This window comes from Raphanus sativus, chromosome 9 (genome assembly GCF_000801105.2).
Source record: "Raphanus sativus cultivar WK10039 chromosome 9, ASM80110v3, whole genome shotgun sequence".
Lineage (NCBI taxonomy): Eukaryota > Viridiplantae > Streptophyta > Magnoliopsida > Brassicales > Brassicaceae > Raphanus > Raphanus sativus.
In genome coordinates, this window is record NC_079519.1 from 14593767 (window position 1) to 14608196 (window position 14430).

General features: G+C 42.1%; 1 non-coding gene across 1 annotated transcript; it reads right to left on the reverse strand.

Annotated features, from left to right (window-relative positions):
- Nucleotides 1–7967: 7967 nt before the first annotated feature.
- LOC130500498 (small nucleolar RNA R71) lies at nt 7968–8074 on the reverse strand. Its single transcript, XR_008939120.1, has one exon. It is a non-coding gene; the product is annotated as a small nucleolar RNA R71 (small nucleolar RNA).
- Nucleotides 8075–14430: the final 6356 nt, after the last annotated feature.

Here is a 14430-nt window from a genome sequence, read left to right on the forward strand (position 1 = left end):
CTAATCTCTCCTCCACAACGTTCCCTGAAAGCGCATGCTTTCTTCCTTTTGGGGATCTTCCGAAGGCTTTTGGGAGCGTCTAGTTTGATTTCCTTCAGGTAGAACTTCGCACCTTTTCTTTCCACCTTTGTTATAGGGGTTGATGATCATTGTGGTTTGATTTGCAGGTTATTTCTCAGATTCACCATCTTGAGGATATGGTGAATGAGCAGTCATCCAAGAAAGAGCTGGAGAACTTGAATGCTTAGCTTAAGGAGGAGAAGAACAAAGTCCTGGCTCAGAGAAAGAGATCAAATCTCTTCAGATTAAGCTGAAGAACTCGAAGGAGGCCGAGGCTGCTACTGCTGCAGAGAACGCCGCTTTGACGCGCCAGTTGGAGGAGACCCAGGAGGAGCTATGCCGACTGAAGCTGGAGAAGGAGTCCTTTGAGGACGAGAAGATGATGGCTGTGAGTGGAGCCAAGGTGACTGCTCTTTGGGAGCTGATGAGGGAATGGCTCAAGGAGCAGATCGACAAATGGGAGTTGGCCGTGGAATTCCAGCGATACAAGCTGGTGAAGGAGTCTGAGGCCAAATTGCAGGGCTTGCCTCCTCCATCGTTTGATGATGACCCGCCTCTCCCCGAAACCGGTGCTGCCAAGGAGACTTCCCCTACTCCATCTGAGGGTGCGGCTGCTTCTCCAACCGCCTGATCTCTCTATCTCTTGAACTCTTGATCTTTTAAGCCCTTCGGGGCTTTGTTTTTTTTTTTTAAACCTCAGGCCTTCGTGCCTTAAAACCTTTTAAGTATTGGCTCTCGAGGGCCTTAGACTTTAATCTATTTTATTATGCTTCTGTCTTTCATCTTGAGTAGCATAAAGTCGTCTTGCTTGCGTTTCTAAGATAGGGGAATTCCCTATCACAGGTTATGGGCCGAAGGCCGACCATAACCTTAATCAAATAAATCTTGCCCTCAAGATTGCACTACTCCGGGTTTCAAAGGAATCAGGGCCTGAGTCCTGCTGCCATACTGATAGCCTAGGGGTTTAGTCCTCGTCGAATTAGTCCCATATCTAGGTAGGCGTGCAGATTTGTAGGAAGGGATGGACCCTTGAAAGGATTGACCCCTTGTTAGGGCCGGACCCCTGTAAGGGTTGACCCCTTGGATGGATATCAATGTCTAGGACCTGGATCCTGTTAGTAAATTGACTGAACCCTGAAATGATTAGAAAAGCGTTAGACCTTGCAATCCATTATTAAAAACCTGAGTTTTAGTTTTGGGATGAAAGATCCTTGCTTAGAACCCTAGAGTTCTAGCTTGGTCTGAACCCTTGGGTTCTTGAGCCCTAGAACCCGGAAGTTCTTAAGGCCTCTAACCCTGAGGTCCCTTACCTAGGCCCGAAGGCCGTTTTATTGAACCCGAAGGTTTGCTCATTGAACCCTGAGGTTTCTGAGTGTTGGGGTTTAATCTTTAGATCCAGGGACCGTGACTAAACCCGATGGATACCTCGAGCCCGGAGGTTGATGCTTTTGAACCCTGAGGTTCTTGGCAAACCCAAAGGTTGGTATTTGGATTCAAAGATCCTTGAACTCTGAGGTTCTTATCAGATCCGAAGATCAGTAAGACCCGAAGGCCCTTGATCAACCCTTAGGTGATCTTGAGTCCAGAGAGTCCTTACAGATCTGGAGGCTGTATTGAACCATGAGGCTCTTTTATAGACCCTGAGGCCGTACTGAACCCGAAGGTTATTATATAGACCCTGAGGCCGTACTGAACCCTGAGGTTCGTCATAGACACTAAGGCCGTATGCGTTATGGGAGGTTTGTGATCATATTCTGCTCCCCATGGGGAACCACTACTGATCTGTTATTGAGAAACCGCACTCTGCCACCCGGAGGTATAGCCCACTCATGAATCTCAATGCTGCACTCTACCTGCCCCGCAGAGCGACTTCATACCAGACACACTACTTTCCACGTCTGGATAAGTATTAATTTCTGGTGTTAACCGGTATTTTCGCACATTTTCTCCCTATATATAAGCCGTCAGCATCTGATTACAGTACTTTGCAGTGTACGTCATGCCCCCTGTGTGTATTTAGCTCGTAGCGTCTTTAACACAAGGTTTGGGTAGCACTAGTACAGTGGTCCCCATGTAACTTTTGGACTTATAGCCTTTACCCATGGTCCGAGGTGCAGACAATGTAATAGGGTTGATCAAACATGTTCCTTATATGTCGTACACCCATGTGAGTAGTCGCACTAGTATATATAGAGTTTGCTGAGATCTAAGGTCCCTTAGAACCTGACCTAGCTAGTATGCCCCTTTAAGTACATTAGAGTTCCTATAACCCCTTTAGCTGTAACTAATAATGTATTTTATAAGCTTAGTCCGGAGACGTTTTCGCATACATAGGAGTAGGAAACCGTTGTACTTAAATATATCATAATAATAGTAGTAGTATATAAAGCTTGATCCGGGGACCTCACTTTAAAAGTGATAGAATTTGAGGTGCAAGGCATTCCAGCAGTTGGGTTGGACCTTACTGTCGCTGTCTTCCAGCTTATAGGCTCCTGCCCCTTGCACCTCTATTACCTTATAGGGACCCTCCCATCCAGGAGCGAGTTTTCCGGCTGATTTGTCCCTTGTGTGGTCACAGACTCGCCTTAGGACCCAGTCCCCTTTCTGGAACGTTCTGGATCTAACCTTCTTGTTATAGCTCTTGGCTACTTTCATTTGGTAGGACGCATTTCTAAGGCGGGCCGCCTCCCTCTTTTCATCGAGTAGGTCTAGACTCAGGGACATTAGCTCGTTGTTCTCCTCCTGGGAGAGGAATTCAGAGACCGTGGTCCTTACGTGCACCCCGTGGGTATCACCGCTACAGCACCATAGACAAGCGAGAAGGGAGTCTCCTGGGTAGCCGTCTTCGGGGTTGTCCGATAGGTCCAGAGTACTCCATGTAGCTCTTCTGCCCAACACCCATGGGCGTCTTCTAGGCGCTTCTTGAGCATATTCACCACCGTCTTGTTAGTGGATTCGGCTCTATCGGGTAATTTGAGAGCTATCAAGTGGTCGGAGAGAAATATCAACCGCTGGGGACCTATTGGAGGGCATGTTCGGGTTCGGCGAATGGGAGAGGTGGACTTGATGCTTTTCCTTCAGCGCCGCATCATCCAAAGCCTTAAAGTGCTTTTACTACTTATGCTTTATTTTATATTGTAGCTTTTCTCCCTGGGTTTTGACTATTTTATAGCCGAATAAGGACTTTTGATAGCATAATAATAATACTTATCGTTTTCGCCTTCTTCTTTTGTATTCATTTCTTGGATCCACACCTTCGTAATTCTCTGAAACTATCCCTTGATCAGAGTGGTTCATAAGGACTTTGAGCACAGGTCTTCTTGTAAAGAACACAATCTTCTAGGCGGATTTTTAGAATCTAGGACTGGGATCTTGTTGCCACAATGATAGCCTAGGTTTAGACCTCGTTGAGCAAACTTGGTATCTCCAGAAGGCAAGGATGTCTAGGTAGACGTGTAGGTTTGTAGGAAGGGATGGACCCTTGGAGGGCCTGGAGCTTCGTAAGGGTCGGACCCTTGTAAGGCCTGACCCCTTGGAAGGATATCAGAGTCTAGGACCTGGATCCTGTTAGTAAACTGACTAAACAATGAAATAATTAGAGAAGCTTTAAACCTTGTAATCCAGTATTAAAAAACCTGAGTTTTAGTTTTGGAATGAAAGATCCTTGCTTAGAACTCTCGAGTTCTAGCTCGGTTTGAACCCTGGGGTTCTTGAGCCATAGAACCCGGAGGTTCTTAAGGCCTTGAACCTTGAGGTTTCTTACCTAGGCCCGAAGGCCATTTTATTGAACCCTGAGGTTTGCTCATTGAACCCTTAGGTTCCTGAGTATTGAGGTTTAATCTTTAGATCCTAGGACGGTGATTAAACCCGATGGATACCTCGAACCCAGAGGTTGATGCCTTTGAACTCTGAGGTCCTTGGCAAACCCGAAGGTTGGTATTTGGATTCAAAGATCCTTGAACCCTAAGGTTCTTATTAGACCAGAAGATCAGTTAGACCTGACGGTCCTTGATAAACTCTTAGGTGATCTTGAAACCGGATATTCCTTACAGACCCGGAGGTTGTATTGAACCCGGAGGTTCTTTATAGACCCTGAGGCCGTACTAAACCCGTAGGTTGTTATAGACCCTGAGGCCGTATTGAACCCGGAGGTTCGTCATAGACACTAAGGCCGTATGCATTATGGGAGGTTTGTGATCGTACTCTGCTCCCCATGGGGGAACCACTACCGATCTTGTTATTGAGAAACCGCACTCTGCCACCCGGAGGTATAGGCCACTCTCATGAATCTCAATGCTGCACTCTACCTTTCTGCAGAAAAGGTCACGCTCAGACTTACGGTGTTCTGGCATGAGCCTACCCCGCGGAGCGACTTCACACCAGACACACTACTTTCCACGTCTGGATAAGTATTAAATTTTTGATGCTAACCGTTTTTTCGCACATTTTCTCCTTGCATATCAGCCGTCAGCATCTGATTACAATACTTTGCAGTGTACTTCATGCCCCCTGCATGTATTTAGCTCGTAGCGTCTTTAATACAGGGTTTGGGTAGCAATAGTACAGTGGTCCCCACGTAACTTTTTGTCTTATAGCCTTTACGCAGGGCCCGAGGTGCAGACAATGTAATAGGGTTGATCAGACATGTTCCTTATATGTCGTACACCCATGTGAGTAGTCTCACTAGTATATGGGTTTGCTAAGATCTAAGGTCCCTTAGGGCCTGACCTTGCTAGTATGCCCCTTTAAATACATTGGAGTTCTTATAACCCCTTTAGCCATAACTAATAATGTATTTTATAAGCTTAGTCCGGAGACGTTATCGCATACATAGGAGTAGGAAACCAATGTACTTAAATATATAATAATAATAGTAGTGATATATAAAGCTTGATCCGGGGACCTTACTTTAGAAGTGATAGAATTTCAGGTGCAAGGCATTCCAGCAGTTAGGTTGGACCTTACCGTCGCTGTCTTCCAGCTTATAGGCTCATGTCCCCTGCACCTCATCCAGGAGCGAGTTTTCCGGTTTATTTGTCCCTTGTGTGGTCACAAACTCGCCTTAGGACCCAGTCCCCTTTCTGGAAGGTTCTAGATCTGACCTTCTTGTTATAGCTCTTGGCTACTTTCAACTGGTAGGACGCGTTTCTAAGGCGGGCCGCCTCTCTCTTTTCATTGAGTAGGTCTAGACTCAGGGACATTAGCTCGTTTTTCTCTTCCTAGGAGAGGAATTCAGAGACCGTGGTCCTTACTTGCACCTCCGTGGGTATTACCGCTTCAGGACCATAGACGAGTGAGAAAGGAGTCTCCTGGGTGGCCGTCTTCGGAGTGGTCCGGTAGGCCCAGAATACTCCATGTAGCTCTTCTGCCCATCGCCCATGGGCGTCTTCTAGGCTTCTTGAGCATATTCACCACCGTCTTGTTAGTGGACTCGGCTTGACCGTTTGATTGGGGATGTCGTGGTGCTGAATAGGAGAGTTTGATGTTCCAGTCTTTGCAAAACTTTCAGGAGTTGTAGCTTGTGAACTGGGGTCTGTTGTCTGTGACGATCTCGTGGGGGGTTCCGAAGCGTGTGATCACGTTGGTCCATAGGAACTTCCTGATCTGGAGGTCCGTTATTTTGGCCAGTGCTTCAGCTTCCACCCACTTTGTGAAGTAGTCGGTCACGACTAGGAGGAAGACCTTTTGCCCCGATTCCATGGGAAATTTTCCCACGATGTCCATGCCCCACTTTCGGAAGGGCCAGGGAGAGCTTAGAGATTTGAGGTTCTCCGGTGTAAGATTGGAGACTGGCGCGTGCTTCTAGCATTGGCTACAGAGTTTAGCTTGTTTGAGGGAGTCTGATATACCATGAATTTCACCCGCTTTTAGCCATGGTATATAAGAGTTTTCAATTATATTTACTACGTTTTCAAAGTATTTCAGAGTTTTTTCAGGCACAAGTACCTACTTGGAGAAAGCAATACTATTGAGGCATTTTTGGAGTATTCTCACGAGTGGAGAATCGACTAATAAGAAACATGTGACATCGGACGATTGAAGCCAATTACAATCGATCGACAGATATCAAAGAGTGTCGATCGACATCAAGCCATTTGATGGATAACGATTTATAAGATTTTCAAGTATCACAAAGTATGCTATTTACACACCAAGTCCCTGGCCGCCTGTTAGGCCTTATTTATTAAGGTTTTGTATCATTTTAGAGGCAGACTTGCCTAGACACCTAGTGGATAAGAGAAGCAATTTGGCTACTTTAGGAGAAGAGTTAGAGTTGGAGAGATAGATCTGAGACTACAAAACATAGAAGATCTTGAAATCCCTTTTTATTCTACTCATACTCTTTGTGTTCCTTATTTCATATTAATATTTATTCAAACAATCATGATTTTGTCTCTCATGAATATGTCTGAGTAAACCTAATTGTTAGATTTAGGTTTCTCATAGGGGTGAATCATGTGATGAGTTTGTGACAATTGTTAGGGTGATAAAACTAGTTCTTTCATTTTAGTTGCTCTTAATACTAGATTTAGGATTGATCACCCTTAAATCTAGATATTAGGATTGATGAGATAACCAACTGTATACTCTCAATACCCAGAAATAAACTAGAGTGATCTAACTGACTAGACACATGCAAAAGGTGGTCTAGATCATTAGAGAACAATTTCAACCAATCCGATAATGCTTGCTAGAATTACAGTCGATCGATACAACCATTGTTGTAGCGATCGATTGTTTGAAAGGTGTATCGATCGATTAGACGAAAGTCGTATCGATCGACTCTTTTCCGCGATCAACATACGACAGTTGAGATCCGAGATCTAGTCAAAGGAGACCCTACTGGTTGTACCTATTGTTTGAGTTCAAAGAACTAAAGCCCTAAAGTCACTTTCAAACTGCATAATTTCATACCTGAGAAGTTACCTGAATCTAGCTATTTTCCTCATTAAGAAACAACATTCACTTCAGTTACTGAACAACTACCTTGTTCACCATATTATTTACTGCTTTAAAACATATAAACATTTAAGTCTATCTTCAATTCTAATTCATTAAGCCTTCGAGTAATCCCAGAGTCCTTGTGGATTCGATCCCTAAGAGTACTACTTCTAAACCTCTTATTTGAGAGAGTAATTCACTTTTAGGGTAATTTGAGTGATATCAAATTTGGCGCCGTTGTCGGGGAGTCTTTCTTGTTACTTTTAGATTTAATTTAGAATTTAGCATAGACTCTGTTACTTTTGCTAATTTTTCTATTATTTTGTTTTACATCACTAAGAATGGAGAATAGAGATGTCGGCCAAGCACTGATCGACACGGAACATTGTCAATCGAGCGACGCAGATACAGAAGAATCGATCGCTTCATCCGGAGCCTCATCGATCGATATCGCTCAGCCGGAAGCAGGTAAGTACCCTCTTAACGATGTTGTTAATGAGAAAGTAGTCCAAACTGAACCAATAGGTCAATCAAGCAACATTTCTAGCCAAACTACTGAAAAACAGGGGACTGAAATCCCTGTTAAGTCAAACTCTACCTTGAACATAGGTAAAGAAATTATATTGCCCTTGCAAGACTACTTAAACCCCAATAGGACATATTCCAATAGGTCCGCTATCAGAGTACCAGACGACGTTACCACGAAATCCAAGTTTAATGTTGATTACTTTAATATGGTACGTCGAAACCCTTTTAAAGGATCTCCCTTAGAACATCCACAAGACCACATTGAAGCTCTGGAGGAATTAATTCCAGACGAATGCAGTCATTGCAGACTTTTCCCATTTTCACTAGAAGGGGAAGCTTTAAGATGGTTAAACTGTCTACCAAAAGGATCCTTAACTGGTTGAAAAGAGATTAGAAATGTCTTCCTTAAGCAATTCTTCGACGATACTCGTTACTGGGAAGTGAGAAGGCGAATTTCCACCTTCCGTCAAAATACTCAGGAATCGTTCAAAAACGCATGGGGAAGATTCAAGAGTTATGAACTCGAATGCCCCCATCATGGTTATCCAGAACCACAATTTCTTAAGATCTTGTACAAAGGTGTTTTCTGAGCTATAAAACAACGCTTGATACAGCAAGCGAAGGGAATTTCGTTACTAGAAATCCTATAGAAGCAAGACACTTAATCGAAAATCTGGCAACAGGAAGATCTTATGAAGAGATGAATGAAGAAAAAGAAAAAGCTATAAACTCAAAAGGAGATACTGAGTTAGCTGAGATAAAGAATTCTATAGATTCGCTTCATTCCCTTATGACAGATCGAAACCCACCTAACCTACGCCAGTACTACAATAAAACTCCTCCTATATCAGAAGATGAGCTCGACTTTACAGAGGAGTTAGATACTACTGATCCTCATTCTGTGTTTAACGTCGACAGCTTCACACGAGATTATGAAATCTGTGTGCAGTCTCGTATCGGGAGAGAGAAGTACAATCTAAAACAAGCTTTTACTGGAAAGCGTAAATTGAAATCCGATTTTAATGGGAAAATAAACATCGTTTACGGTAAACTAAATCAGAAGATGGATTCATTAATTGAACACCTTCGGGGAATGGAAGATCAAATAGCTAACCTTGCAACTACTTTGAAAAGAGAGACAGGCCATCTTTCTGGAAGAAGCGATGCTAACCCTGGGGCAAAACGCCAGGTATGTGCCGTAATGTTGCGAAGCGGTAAACGCCTTGAAACAAATGCCAGAGACGATGCCAGCAATGGAAAAATCATCGATAATGCAGGCAAAAGCAACTCCAACCCCATTAAACTTTTTGACAATGATTCTGACTCAGGAACATCCAAACAAAAGAGGAACTCTTCAGATAAAAAGGATGAGGGAAGAACTATAGACTTAGAAAAAGAAAATTCGGATGCCGAGATCGAAATCGATCGTCTAGACGAACCGACCGTCGATCGATCCATTGGGAAGGAAAACGGTCGACCATCTGGTGACACTAACGATCGCAATGCACAGCCCACCGGTACTGAACGAGTCTATATGACTCCACCCCCATTTCCTCCAAACAAACCACAGACTTAGAAGGCATTGGAACATGCAATATGCAAAAAGGCCTTTGATAAAATCAGTTTCGAGTTATCCCTTAGTGACGCCATTAAGATAGCACCCTCAGTAAAGAAGTACGTAAAAGATATGATATCTTCGAGTGGAGAACAAAGCGTGATGATGGTGTCAGAGGAAGTAAGTGCGATGATACAAGGAGAAACTTCAATCAAAAGGATTGACCCTGGTAGTTTCGTCATAGATTGCAAGCTACAAAACACGCTCTTTCCTCGATCTGTTTTTGATCTTCGTTCTAGTGTAAACCTCATGCCATATTCAGTGGCAGTTTCATTAGGATACGATGAATTTGTTCCAACACCAATCACTTTAGTTCTAGCTGATCGATTTATTAGGGTACCTGAAGGGATCCTCGTAGATGTACCAATCAAAATCGATGATTGATTCATACCAACAGATTTCGTTGTACTGAAGTATAAACAAGTACCGAAAGACCCCCTCATACTAGGTCGGCCTTTTTTGGCCACAGCCGGAGCAATTATAGATGTTAAAGGAGGAAAGATTAACTTAAATGTCAAATATATATCAATGAACTTCGACATGAAAAAGCTAGTCAAAAGTCCTCTAATAGACGATCACGCCTTTTACACAGAAGAACTTTCTGAGTTAGAAAAAGAATATCTTATGGATATATTTTCTGATGATCCACCAGAAGATGCATTCACTCCTGATGAAAAAAAAATTCTGAGCGTAGATAATAGGAGAGAAGATTATGTGAACCTTATGGACGCAAGTATCGGAATCACAAATGAAGAGAATGATGATTCAGAAATCATTATGGATCAATACCTTAGGGAAACCATTGATCGATCATCTTCTTCATCGACCAACTGGAGTAAAGAAAAAGCACCCAAAGTTGAGCTAAAACCACTTCCAGCTGGCCTAAAATACGCGTTCCTTTGCGATAAATCATATCCTGTCATTGTTAACGCCAATCTCACGAATGGAGAGCTTGCACTTCTATTAAACAAACTGCGTAAGTATAGGAGAGCAATCAGGTATTCTCTCGATGATATTCCCGGAATAGCTCCTGACCTTTGAATGCACCGTATCCACCTCGAAGAAGATGCGAAAACATCAATAGAACAGCAAAGGAGACTGAACCCAAACCTGAAAGAGGTAGTGAAAAAGGAAATAATTAAACTCCTGGATGCTGGAGTTATATATCTTATCTCCGACAGTAAATGGGTAAGCCCTGTACATGTTGTGCCAAAGAAAGGTGGTATCACAGTGGTTAAAAATGATAAAGACGAACTTATCCCCACACACACTGTCACTGGACATCGAATGTATATCGATTATAGGAAACTAAATGTTGCTACTAGGAAAGACCATTTTCCTTTACCCTTCATCGATCAAATGCTAGAAAGATTGGCCAATCATAAATATTATTGTTTTCTTGACAGATACTCGGGATTTTTCCAGATACCGATACATCCTGAAGATCAGGAAAAGACAACTTTCACTTGTTCTTACAGAACCTTCGCATATCGCAGAATGCCATTTGGACTATGTAACGCACCAGCCACTTTCCAATGTTGCATGATGTCAATATTCACGGACATGATCGAAGATTTCATGGAAGTCTTTATGTACGATTTTTCGGTATAGGGATCAAGTTTTAAGGATTGCCTAGACAACTTGTGCAAAGTATTGGAAAGATGCAAAGAAAAGTTCCTATAGATGATTACTTCCCTACAGAGAATATCGCTCTTTTGGACACGTCGTTCATAGGTCACATATCGCTCAAATCTGACGGATTATTGGACGACCCTACTGACGAACTGTCAATTGATACTACTGATACAGAATCAATCGTAGCCATTAGTAACAGAACATCACGTGAACTTATTGGCATACCAGTTAAGGTTGCCTGTAATGCTTTGAATCACAATGTATCTGATGTCTCTCTACAAGAAGCAAATGTGATTGGACAAAACATCAAAGATCGACCTTGGTATGCCGATATAGTAAACTATTTAGCCGCTGATTTTGAACGAGAAAATTTAAAAGGCTATGAAAGGAAGAAATTCTTTTGTGAAGTTCAGAGATATCATTGGGACGAACCCTATCTCTACAAGCACTGTTCTGACGGCATATACAGAAGATGCGTCTCTGAAGCTGAAATCCCGAACATTATTTACCAATGTCATGGCTCTGACTACGCAGGACATTTCGCTACTTTTAAAACAGTCTCCAACATTCTCCAAGCAGGATTTTGGTGGCCAACAACATTTCGCGATGTTCACGCTCATATAGCACAATGCGACAGATGTCAAAAATAAGCAAGAGACATGAGATGGAACAAAATTTTATCTTGGAAGTAGAAGTCTTCGACTGTTGGGGAATAGATTTTATGGGCCCCTTCCCATCTTCTTATGGAAACAAATATATCCTAGTCGCTGTAGACTAAGTTTTGAAATGGGTTGAGGCAGTTGCTTCTCCAACGAATGTTGCATATGTAGTTGTCAAGCTTTTCAAGAGCATTATCTTCCCAAGATTTGGAGTTCCAAGAATAGTCATTAGTGACGGTGGATCACATTTCATCAACAAAGTTTTCGACCGATTACTTGAGAAGAACGTTGTTCACCATCGAGTCGCTACACCTTATCACCCACAAACCAGTGGTCAAGTAGAAGTTTCGAACCGACAAATCAAAGAAATTTTGGAGAAAACTGTTCGAATAGATAGGAAAGAATGGTCTCGCAAACTAGATAATGCCTTGTGGGCATATCGGACCGCTTACAAGACACCACTAGGAACGACACCTTTTCATTTACTTTATGGGAAATCATGCCATTTACCGGTTGAACGTGAACAAAAGGCAGCCTGGGCAACCAAATTATTAAATTTTGATATCAAGCCAGCTGCCGAGAGACGTCTAATTCAGCTCAACGAGCTCGATGAAATCAGACATTTGGCATACGAGAATTCGAAGTTATATAAGGAACGAAAGAAAGCTTATCACGATAAGAAGATCATATCTAGACACTTTGAACCGAACGATCAAGTTCTATTTTATAACTCCACATTAAACCTTTTCCTCGGAAAACTTAAATCTCGTTGGTCTGGACATTTCACCATCAAGGAAGTAAAACTTTCCGGAGCACTAACAATCATTAGTGAAGAGAGCAACGAGTTCACAGTAAATGGGCAGCGAGTAAAGCATTATTGGGCCAAGCCACCAGGCATAAAGCCCCTTCCGCTGCTACCACCCCCTGATAACAAAATCCAGTTATCCTAATGATAGTGCTCAAATTACCCAGTAGAGCGTACTCTCTCAAATAAGAAGTACAGCTGTAGTACTTAGGGATCGAATCACGAGGAGCTAGGGAACCAATTAAATAAAATCTACTAATCAATCCTAGGCAAGGTTGGTTTATATGATAGAAATGAAAGTAACAATTCCTAAAATGAGCAAGGCAGTTGCTCTAACTAACAATATAAAGGGTTGTTTAAATGGGATAAAGAGTGCTAGACATAGGGTTTCTATTCAGGAATGGAGATTATAACCTCTATAAATGCTTTAACAAGTTGCTTGCATGATACTATAGATCTGAACCGCTTAACATATGTGAATGAATCACTGGTTAAAATATCTAGATCTCTGGACACACCTTTCGCATGATGACACAGAAAAAGAGTCGGTCGATATCCTTTTGAGATATCGAGCGATACACCTTTCGCGGCGCCGATCGATTTATCAGTCGGGTTATCGATCGACGGCTTCTAGATCTGCCTAGGCGCGAACCGAATATGACCACAAGGTCTCAAGGAGGAACTGTCGTTCTTCTCAACGGGAAACATGCGTCGCTCAAATGGATAATTCAAGATAATCTAAGATCCTAGTGATCTATGTTCTAGTTAGCTAATCTAAAACAAGCATAAGGTACAATCCATTTGATGAGTATCACAACTTAGCAATTATAGTTTTGGGCTAATCCCACAAACCTATTTAAACCCTAGATCTAACAAGTAGACTACTCAGACATAGCTAGACAATTCATAACAATAGATAGATGAAAGAATTGCATAGATAGAATAAAGTAGAAATACAAAAGGAGATGAGAAATCTCTCCAATCTCTCTCAAACAAATAAAACTCTAGTCTCTCTCTCACACTCTCTGCTTTGGTTGTAAAAAGCTTCAAGCTTCAAAGGGTTTCAAAACTTGCCGTCAAAAATACTTAGCAGGAGTATTTAATCATTTCCATTAGGTTAAAAACTCGTCAGGGGCAATCTCGTAATTTGGTGAAGTCTTGGTGAAGTAGTCGGCTAAACCATTCCGTCCTCGATATCGATCGACAACACTAAATGTGTATCGGTCGATTATAATCTTCTAGTACTCGGATCTTCTCGGCTACATCGATCGACAACTCAGGATGAGTATCGATCGATTATAATCGCAATGTTGACTTCCGACTTAGTCTTGAATGGTCAACTCGGATGTATCATCTCTTGTACTCCAAAATACTCCAAAACATCACTTTCTCACAAAATGCTCCTGAACCTGAAAACATACCTAACATGCTAGAAAACGGATTAAATATATAGTAAAATACTAGTATACCATGGTTAAAAACGGGTAAAATCCATGGTATATCGACTCCCCCAGACTTATTCCTTTGCTTGTCCTCAAGCAAAAACAGTAGTCTTTGGAAAAGGTTTGGAAATAGCAGGAACTCAAAGATTCAATATATTGAAGTCATCACTCTATGGGTTTGCAATTCATGTCTAAACATCCTAATCACAGAAGTTCATCATGCCTTATCCTAGCTTAGCAACCAAACTCATCTAGTCAACAACTTAGCAATTCTTATCTGACATTCCCCTCTACTAACCCCATTTCTTAACATAAAATAAAGTGCAGGCTTTACCTTGGGAGTATCGATCAAAGAACACATGGATTCAACTCAAACAAGTATCTGAACACACGGGTAGTCTTCTCTGATCCCTTTCTCCCCTCTTCTCTCTTCACTGAATCTCTTATTAGTTTTAATTTCAACAGGTCTCGATGCCAATACAGGTCATCTAGTCTATCTCATTGACATTGCATTTGTAACTCATACATTTGACAAAGTGTAGCGAATAATGGGGTCGCAGGTAATTTACCTATCCCTCGTTTCTACAATGTGTGATCATCCCTGAGATTTAGAATACTGGGGTCGCAGGAATCACTCCTACCCCTCTGCTTCTCAAGAAATCATTTCAATCTTTTATAACATAAACTTAGATCTCGAGATACCGAAGAGAGAGAAGGAAGGGGACCAGAAACACACAGACTTTA